The following is a 7,390-nucleotide window of genomic DNA, read 5'->3' on the forward strand; positions in this document are numbered from 1 at the left end:
TTCTTGCGCAAGGCGTTGGAAAACGAGTGGCGTGGTGATTTACTACCGAAACACAGAATACGACGACGAATGGCGGCGACGACATCAGACACCGGCAAACCAATCCCCTAAGGTGGTTCGTCCCTAATACGGAAGTTACGGTTAGTCCAGTAACATAGTACTTTTGCACAATATATTTGCTGCGTCTCGTGTGGCACATTTGTGCCTTCATTTGGTGGTAGCTGAAATTTGCTACCATGCGCGCTGTCACAACCCATGGCGCAGGAGGACTAATAATGACTTGGAATAAATTGAAGTTTTAAGATTTATTGTACGCAACTCGCGTGTGGCGTAATTTGGAAAAGGAACGTTGGGTATAGATTATGTCTACGAAATGAAGACGAAAGGCCTTCATGCGAAAGTAAAAATAGTACTAAACGGACGATTTGGAAATGGGTCTTTTATAATTTTGCCCCCAAAACAATATATGAAGCGCTCAGCAACACCATCCACTTCATGGAATTTATCGTGCGTTCAGAAATTAAACTCACACATAAATACCTTTAAAAAATTGTTAAGCTGTGTTTTAAAGCTCAGCTCAATCGAAACAAAGAGATTGTGGGGAGTTGTATCCTCATAATTTTAGCGAACAAGACAATTAAAAGCATGTATCCGGCAATAGTATTGCTAAATGTTTATGTTTTGTGCATCCGCGATGTGAATGCTTTCGGGATTCTTTACGCATGGAACGATAAACCTCTTTCTTTTATGTGTCTGTGCTTGACGCGTTGTGGTGAGTTTGAAGCAGAATGGTTACACCCCTCGGGAAATCATTCTACCATTGTCTTACTATATTTTTGAATGGTTTAGCCTTGTTTTGAAGAGTATAATCGTTACATAGGGCCGGCAAAGAACGCTGCTAAGATTTCTGTAGAATTTTACATTATCCCTGTGTCAGTGCACTCGAGTGCCCCGCAGAAGTCGTGCCTTGGAAAATTTTATTGGGTTGGCAATTTTTTTCGGTAGCCGTATATGTCCCTCCTGATGCTCCGTATCAAGACGATGAACCCATACAGCTGGCTAAACAAAAAAACTAGCGGAACCGTTTCGGGATTCGACTATAAAGTGTGTGCCCAATACATGTACACAATACTATAGTAGCGATTTGAGCGTGCTATTCAGAAAACTAGCCATAACCTAAGTAGCACAGGTCGTTCCGCCCTAATAGCACATATGTACGGCTAAGAGTGGCGGTAGGCCTACCCTGTCTAGTACAAAAGAATAAAACGTGGTAAAGGGGTAACTCGATTCCAATGTAAGGTTTAACGCGCCGTAGTGGAGGGCTCCGAGTAAATTTTGACCACCTGGGGATCTTTAAAGTGTGCCGAAATCTAGTACACACGGGCGTTTTCGCTCTTCGCCTCCATCAGAAAAGCGGCCGCCGCGGCCGGGAATCCAACACGCGGCGTTGTGCTCAGCAGCGCAAGGCCTTAGCCGCTGATCCACCGTGGCGGGTATACTATATAGGGCGAACTGGGAGGCTATTACAGAAGGCCCGAGTTTGAGCGAAACTTGGGCAAGGCGGAACGGGGATAGTAATAATAAGGTCATGATAATATTTCGGGGCAGGGTTAAACGCTTCAAAAATGCGACTCATGCTATTTGCTGAATATTGAGGTGATGTAATCTGTCCAGGGCAGTGCGCTCCAAGGATGCGTGACTAGGGCGTGGCACATCTTTCAGTGCTTTCTCTCGTTCCACTGCTGCACTGGTGGCTGTTGGGGGCAAGCAAACCCAAATAATTAATTTTATTGTAGTTTTACTTTATTTCACTGCAAAGTTCATTTTATTTTTTTAATTCCAGGCGTTCAAATGAGCTTTCTGTTTGAAATTTTTTGTTTTAGAAGTAGCTTCTACCGTCGGTGGCCGGCACTGCAATCACGTGACTATGGCCGAATGGCAAAAAAAAAAAGCGGTTGATAGAAGCGGGCCACATTTAAAACAGTTGTTGCTCGTGTTACGTTATCGAAACCCTCAGCGTTTCGCAACGAAATTCCCTCGTCGCGGTCCAGTTTGCTTACGTGCTTTTAAGGCGAAAGCCTGGCGATACGTATTAGCAGTGTCTTTTGTAATACAGTGTACTTGCACCTGTTTCCTCGCTTTCGTTTCTTTGTCCTTTCGCATGGATTAATTTAAACGGCTTCTTTACTGCTATTTGGTGTTTGCGTCAGTTTCTTCTATTTCATTTGTTCGTTTTAGTGTGCAAGCAGACTCGAAAACGCCACAGCCTCCCTAAAATCGGGGTTCTGTGAGGGTGGTGTGCACCTGTCTTACACCCGTGACGTCACGTTGTGGAAAGGGGAGTAGGGGAAACCCGCACCCCACCGGCGCGGGGTGCGTAGGGGCGATCGCCCTCGCCCGGAGGCAAGGTCGTCACCTCCATGTCACGCACCACTTGAGTCCAGATGGCCCAATGGGGTGCGGGGGCGAACGCGGTGACGTCACGAGCCGCAAGGCCAGGCGGGATGAAGGAACGCGCGCGCGCCGAGGCCAGGCCGGTTCGGGACAGCGAGAAGAACGGCTGACATGTAATTCCTCTTCCCTTTGCACGCGAACGTACACGGCGAGCCCGTTCTGAGCCGAACGGCTCCGGCCACCGCTACGCCTGAGTAAGATGAAGAAGGGGGAAGGGGGGTTGGAGAATAAACCCCACCATTGCTTATGTTTGACGGTTACCTTTATGCTGCCTGCCTCTCACGGCGGCCCGTATACACGGCAGCCGCGTGTGGAGGATTGTCCGAGTCAGACCCACGTCACATTTTGGCACCCAACGCGGGGCCCGAACCCACGACCCTGGGATTAAGAGTCTCATGCTCTACCGACTGAGCTAGACAGGTATTTCCTCTTCCCTTTGCATGCGAACGTACACGGCGAGCCCGTTCTGAGCCCAGCGGCTCCGGCCGCCGCCACGCCTGACCTTCAGAACCACGCCACAATGTTCAGGCTTCACTATGCACGCACTATTCTAGAACTGTTACTTTTAAATTCACAGTGTTATGAATTTTGCGCACCGGGAACATTAGTTCCTCAATACTCCCAATCGCCAAAGTGGCCATGTGTTACGAAGGAGGGAATAGCGACAAGGTCAAAAACGTCTCAGATTTGTTTCCTTTATTTGAATTTGCTCTTCACCAGTTTCTTTCGAAGACGTTCCCCACAGTGGATTTTTTTTTTTCATGGAGCTCAACCCCTTCATAACCCCCTATTTCGTGACCTTTCCACTCCGGCTTACCCTCCCTCTGGCGTCACACGGCTGCTTTAATTCTTAGCTCTCCCACTTTACTCGCTTTTCATGCTCTGCGTCCTGCTGTACAGCGGTGACGCTGAACAAAATCCCTTTAAAATGTGTAAAGATCGCCTGTGACAATAGGCACGCGCCGTTGATTGTAGTTTAGCGAGGATAATCAACAGATTCAACAGGCCATCAATCTATCGGGGTATGAGCCATACTAGCATTAACCACGTGGAAGAGGAACGTAGGATTATGTCCAATTCATAAGCAGGGATATGCGTCAAAGCCGTGTCAGGGGTAGAAGATGAACTCCATAAGTTGCATGCGCGAGATACGAGCTCGGTTATCTCAACGCTCGGACCTGCGTTCCTATCGGCTTCACCCGTGCGAATAAATCACCTCAACCGGCTACTGGTGCGTCGACTGTCTCCTTAACAGGATATGTAATGCGTATAAGCTGTCCTGCCAGCTACCTTTTCACAAGAAATGCGCCTCGCGCAACCCCTCGAGGAAGTCAGCCTGCCGCGGTGATTGTACACAAAACCCACAGTCATGCAATGCTTCGTTCGAAAACTGTTTTGCGAGAAGACGATAACTTAATGGGACACTAAAGTGATTTGTAAACATTGCGGGATTACTAGCGCAAATTGTAGTTCGGAGTCCGTAGGCCTTGTTTCGACCACTCTGGCCTTGTTTACGCGAATTTATTTAGTAAAAAAATCAATTCGAAAATGCTGTCCTCCTCTCTTTACGCTCGCCCATTTTCTGTGGCGTTTTCGTGTGACGTCAGCAGGAGATGAGCTGGAAAATGGCTGCGCTACTGCACGGTTCGCCGACCAGCCGACCTACCGATCGAGTCAGTCGGCCCAGCGTTTCGTCCGCCGGCCGCTGACGGGTCGTCGCTATTCGCTCGCTCAATTTAAACTAAGCCACAACACCTTTGTGAATGAAAGAATGTGCCTTTTTTTACTTCGTTAGTTTGTACACTGTGTCAAACTCAGTGTCCGGGTCGCTCAACACAAGCGCTGCAAAAGTGCACATGCGACGCTTCGCTGACTTTACGCTAGTAGGAAAATCTAAGGCCAATTGAAGGCGGGAGAAGAGTCAGCGAAGTCAATATAGGTACTATGAAAATAAAATCAACTGAAACTTTTACCGTACAGCGCAAAACTAGGGAGCAGGAAGCATTTTTTGCGCTGGGTAAACAAGCACAGCGGTCAGCAGCACGACCACACATCTGCGAACGCTTTTCCGTCAAAGAAATGCAATTGCTAGACGTGAGATATTGTGGAAGTTTGGGGGACGCTTACTGCAGGAGCTCTATACAACAAATAGTCACACAAAGTACTTGAAATGCTTAAAATAAATAAAAGTGTAAACTGAATATACATTATAGACCTCATATATCCAGCACGGTCAGTGCCGGCTCGTGGCCTAGTGGTTTAAGGCGCTGGGATTGTTGTTTTGAAAGTCGCACGTTCGAATCCCCAAGAGTACATGTTTTTTTTTTTTCGTATGCGGCCGATGTTTTCTGGACTGAGTTCACCCTTTTTGGGCCGTAACGTTCACTGCTCCACGAGCGAGATCGCAGAACGCGCGCATACTGGCAATGACGCGCTAGCGAGTTCTCGTTGGCGTGCTGTTGCCACAAGCACCGACTGCTTGCGGGCAGTGGGCCCAGGCCTCAATCAGCACACCCTTGGCCTGGTGCGAACTAGCTTTTTACGAACAGACATGAGTGAGGCAAGCTCCGAATATGCGGGAAAAGCGCATGGCATTTGAGAGTCTGCGGTGACGCGGAGGGCGTTCATCCACTGCGTAGGCATCGTCTAGTGATTTCTACGATTCTAAGCCGCCCGGGAGGTTTATCTTAGACATTTGACAGCCGACAACATGGCAGAAGCGCGGTACGTCGATTACTGAGATATCGAGAATGGCCATCCAACAACGCCATCGAATGTCAAGCATGTTGTTTTACAGAACCGAAACCGAAACCGAAACTTGTTTGATTGATAACCTTGGGCATCGTCCAATCACGGTGCCCCCCCCCCCTCCTGACGTCACAGCCTTTAGTTGGTGCGGCCGCCGCAAACCGCGCATGGTAGTTTTTCTTCTTTCGCGCTTTGTAAAATAATTACCGATTTGTCAACCGGATAAACGATGAATAGTGTGTTAATTTGAGCCAGTCTACACAGTGCAAGCAAAAACGGGAGCTTGACAAATTCACTTCAGTGTCCCTTTAAGTGCACGCTCCAGCTGCAGACGGATATACGCGCGGTAAGAACCTGCGGAAGCCATGTTCGCCAAACCACCTAAAAGAAAGGCGAGGTCTGGGAAACACGTCTCCACAGATCATATTGCGCACGCACCGGTTGACGGGCGATTGACTGTTGATGATGCGGTCGCCACCAACGCTTCTGTAGAACCTGACCGTCGCGTAAAATTGCCGCGCACACTACACTTGCTCCTCGACGGTCATGTAGCGAAAGCCGCCCCAAAGTCGCCGCAAACGGGGGTCTGTCGCCAGCCGACTGCACAACCAATGCACAAAAGCACTTTTCGAGAGCTAATAACAAGCTCGAAATTACTCCTTCCTTTATCAGAACTGTCGGGGTAGAATAATGCCTGCTACGGCGACCAGAAAAAAATTTACACCATCTTCCCGCTAGGAAAACCATGGGGTAGATGTGACGCATCGGGGTTGCCGTTGCGTTTCCGTTATGTTAGCGTGTGGATTGCTGTTGTTGTGTGTCCTATTTCCGCGGCATGTTCACCCCCCATTCGTCACATCTACCCCATGGTTCCCCTCGCGGGTAGATGGTGTAAATTTTACGGTTGCACAGACCATCGCGATATCAGTCCTGTTAGTCTCCATTTCAAATCATCGGCGGTCACCGCAGGATGTCATCGGAGGAGCGCCGGCGGAACGACTGAGCGGAGCGGCGCAGTTACCGCGTTTATATTGTTACGGGGAAAATGGTATATTGCAGGGGTAATTAAATATGCCACACAGTGGGGAACACAGCAGCACACAGTCTCAAGTGGGTGCAGCCAGAGCGAGATGGTTTGTCCTCTCTCTCCTCGTCGCTCAACCGTCCACCGCACCAGCTGTCCGGGCTGGGGCCGATCCCTCGGTGTCCATATTCCTTTCAGAGGGTGCATGCCCAACCCGTGACATAACTCCCGCCGGTAGAAGCACCTTCTCGGCAGCTCATGAGCCTGGTGCGGAAGTCTGGCGAAAGGGCTTGAGATGGGAGACATGCACGACGTCCGTAAGGATGTGGCGCGACGTGTCAGGTTTAACTGGGGCGATTTCGTATGTTACGGGGGTAACCTCAGGGAGTATACGATAAGGCCCAGAATACCGGGACAAGAGTTTTTCACAAAGTCCCACACGGCGTGAGGACGACCACAGAAGTACGAACGACCCCGGTGCAAAGTGGCGATTCTGGTGCCGGCTGTCATAATGTGTTTTCTAGGACTGTTGAGATGAGGAGAGGCGGATACGAGCAACTTGGCGGGCGTGATCAGCGTGAGCTATGGCGGTGCGGGCATAGTGGGACGTGTGTACAGTAGACGGCAAGACTGTGTCCAGTGGCAATGCTGATTCGCGGCCGAAGAGCAGATAGAACGAGGAATAGCCAGCAGTGTCATGACGCGACGAATTGTACGCAAACGTAATGTAGGGCAAAGCCACGTCCCAGTCGCGGTGGTCTGTGGAGACGTACATGGACAGCATGTCGGTAATTGTTCGGTTAAGTCTTTCGGTGAGGCCATTAGTTTGAGGTTGGTAGGCGGTGGTGATCTTGTGATGGGTGCAGCAGGAGCGAAGAATGTAGGCAATAACTTGCGATAGAAAGGAGCGACCACGATCTGTAAGGAGCTGTCTAGGGGCCCCGTGAAGAAGGATAATGTCACGAAGCAGAAAATCGGCAACGTCAGTAGCGCAGCTCGTAGGAAGCGCCTGTGTTATTGCATAATGCGTGGCATAGTCGGTGGCGACGGCTATCTATTTATGGCCGGATGTGGACTGGGGAAATGGACCGAGCAAGTCTAACCCAACGCGGAAGAATGGTTCACTTAGTACGGGAAATGGTTGAAGAAGCCCAGCTGGAGGAG

At 49.7% G+C, this 7,390-nt stretch overlaps 1 non-coding gene across 1 annotated transcript; it reads right to left on the bottom strand.

Annotated features, from left to right (window-relative positions):
* Window positions 1-2,803: 2,803 nt before the first annotated feature.
* On the bottom strand, window positions 2,804-2,876 carry Trnak-cuu (transfer RNA lysine (anticodon CUU)). Its single transcript has one exon. It is a non-coding gene; the product is annotated as a tRNA-Lys (tRNA).
* Between the last annotated feature and the right edge of the window lie 4,514 nt (window positions 2,877-7,390).

Source organism: Haemaphysalis longicornis, unplaced genomic scaffold (genome assembly GCF_048455015.1).
Source record: "Haemaphysalis longicornis isolate Haplotype H1 unplaced genomic scaffold, Haemaphysalis longicornis Haplotype H1 scaffold_7, whole genome shotgun sequence".
Taxonomy (NCBI): Eukaryota; Metazoa; Arthropoda; class Arachnida; order Ixodida; family Ixodidae; genus Haemaphysalis; species Haemaphysalis longicornis.